Below are 3,010 nucleotides of genomic sequence, written 5' to 3'. Positions count from 1 at the left end.
ACCATCCATTACTTTAAACAATTAAAACCTAATCAAAGAGGGCAAACAGGAACTGAATAGTGAGAAATTATAGCCCTATGGTTTGGACTAAACCTGAAGTACATTAACCCTTGTAATAGTGTCTTTAGACAGATTTACACCTCAATTATTAACAGAATCCGAATAAGAAGCTACCTTCTATTGGTTCACAAGGTTAAAACTACAATCGGAGGGGTGTGCCAGAAGAATGCAGTAGTGCCAAACAAAGACTACACTCGAGAACCCCAATAGCAAGCTATTGTCAAAGAGCTCTCCCCCTAAAAAATTGATTTAATATCATGTGGATAAATGATCCACGTATCATATATTAAACTGTTAAGAACAGATACTACACTTGATCTAAACAAAAATGCCGAGAAAGGTATGACCTTGAACTCGTCTTGATATTTCTTTAATAATGCATCTCTGCCTTAGCCTTGGCTTGCGTTCTCGATATGGGATTTGGACTATGTCAGAAGGAACTTTTAGTTTGCTATGGACAAAATTAGTATAATTGTTCCTGCACAGCACATTGCATGTTCGTGAATTTGCACATGAAAATTTTTGGATATTATAACACTAGTCCTCTTATTGCAGCTAGATATTGGTCAAAAGATGAAGAAGCAATCAATCTTTCCAACTATGCAACATTGGTAGGTAAGCCATTAAATACTAAAGAAGAAGTCGCAAACTGTAAGGTTTACATTACATGGAAGAAATTTCTGTTTGTATACTTTTGCAAAGGTTTCTATCTTTACTTTGGGATTTGTTGACGTCCACAATTTCTTAAAATATATTATATTTTACATCTACCGTAATTAAAACATCTTATGGATTAATATCTTACACTAATTTTTAAATTAATTAATTAATTGTTTATTCAGAAAGAGTTTCAAAGCCCAATTGCACGTGACATAATTTTGAATAGGAAGATTTGTAGCTGCTTTGATGGATATGATAGGAGAGATAAAAGAAGACTCAGTTCTTCCGGATATGGTATTGGCAGCAGTTCAATGAAAGCTGTAGAAGTGAGCAGGCCTAGTTGTCCGTCCGGTAACGTTCCACAAAACCAGCAGCTATAAACTTGCCTTTGAGTCCAAAACGCTGTTACAGGTAGCGTCTTCATAGGAAATGGAGTGGCTTATCAGTTGGAAGCTGATGCTGTTAACAACTTAAAATCTCTTTATTTTGACCGACATATTTCAACATTGAATTATTAGATTTATTCTGTTTTCAGCTAGAAACAATTTATGCCTTCCTTTATCTCCTCTAGTCTTATCTGTGACCATTTTGGAATTTCTGGGAGGCTCCTTTTGGGGGTAAATACTTATAATTGTATCGAAACCTACTGATATTTGCCTTGCCCAATTAATTATATAGTCCAAACAAAACAATCGATCAAAGCCATTAAAAAATAAGCGCACTAGCTCTCATTAAAACTGCTCTGCCATTTCATCTTTGGAAACAATGGACACCCACATCGGAAGAACATAATAGTTATTCGAGGAATTTATAGGACGAAGAAAGAATCACTTATCATAATCTTACTTGAATAATATCAGTTCTAAAGGCACATATCTCTGTTATTAAAGCGTGATATATTATTCTTCTATTCTTTTTTGGTTTGTTCATTTAACCCTACTGAAGCCGTATAGAGGATCGTTTCCTCCCGAGTGCAATGGATGTCACTACTCACTACCCTAAGCCATGAGACTCCATGATCACCCCGTCCAGGTAAAGTATGTTTATACGTAGTGATATGCTCTCTCTTTATATGCCCCACCCTTAATGTTTTTTTGTCATAATTAATTGTATTGTTATACCAATTAAAAATGCCACATCATCATTTTCATTAAGGATTTAACAAAGAGCGACTAAAGCAGAACCAGTTAAAAACGTTAGTAATGAAATTAAAATTTTTTGTAATATGGTGACCAAACAAAAACACATTAAAAAATAAGTAACAATAATTAATAGTATAATTTATCTTAATATTTATTTAACGTAATTTATTTGACGAGCTTGACTTTATGGGATTACAACACGGTGAGGTAGACTTTATTTTCTAATGTTTATTGCTTATTGTTGAACTTTGGCTTGCAATGTAACAGCAGAGAAGCATTGAAGCTCAACCAGTACAGTAGCAACATTTTGTTCATATGTAACTAGCTTTAGTTCTTTTGTAATTTGTATTTAAAGTTAGTAAGATTATTTGCTATTTGAATGATGTTCAAATGTGATGTAATAGCTGATAAGTCAGATTTATTTTGTGTGTAATTTAAGCTATGTTAGTCAAGCAATTAGTGGGAGAATGTTGAAAGTTGTCAACAAGCAGCAGCATGCATACGTCCAGAAGAATGCAGCAGCAAGCTAATGTCCATCATGTATTTTTGTTATCAAACTTTTGTAACATGTGACTTTTATTGGTTTGATTGTAACCTTTTGTTTAGCTAAGGATTAGTCAAGTACTTAGCTGATTTAGTAGCTTGTTTAGGTTATCATTAAGCTGATTTTACAGCTTGGATACTAGCACAAGTTAAGTTTGTTTTCTTTCAATGTATTTGAACTACTTATGTACATGTTATATTACCAAATTGAAGTAATAAGATAAGTTAATACTTTTTTCTCATCCAACATCTGATTTTGCTTCTGTTTTTTCATCTTTCAAACACAAGTTTTAGTGTTTTTGATCTTTGCATACTGATTTAAACTCAACAAATGGTATCAAGAGCATGTCATCTTTGAGGGACTTTTGCTATGTGTTGTTCTTTGTTGTTCTTTGAGTGATGCATGCTTGAAAGAAAAGAAACAGAAGTTGTTTTTGTTTGTTTGTTTAGTTGCTGAAAAAGGATGAATTTCTCACCACCACCACCACCTGTCTTTGCTGGTGAAAACTAAAACATTTGGGCTATGAAAATGAAAACATATCTGCAGGCTCATGATCTGTGGAGTATTGTTCAAGCTGACACAGAGCCACCATCTTTGAGAACTA

General features: G+C 33.7%; 1 non-coding gene across 1 annotated transcript; it reads right to left on the bottom strand.

The window, feature by feature from the left end:
- Window positions 1–208: 208 nt before the first annotated feature.
- LOC128283018 (U2 spliceosomal RNA) lies at window positions 209–404 on the bottom strand. Its single transcript, XR_008273363.1, has one exon. It is a non-coding gene; the product is annotated as a U2 spliceosomal RNA (small nuclear RNA).
- Window positions 405–3,010: the final 2,606 nt, after the last annotated feature.

Source organism: Gossypium arboreum, chromosome 10 (assembly GCF_025698485.1).
Source record: "Gossypium arboreum isolate Shixiya-1 chromosome 10, ASM2569848v2, whole genome shotgun sequence".
NCBI classification, from domain to species: Eukaryota; Viridiplantae; Streptophyta; class Magnoliopsida; order Malvales; family Malvaceae; genus Gossypium; species Gossypium arboreum.
This window is presented reverse-complemented; position numbering and strand designations above follow the sequence as displayed.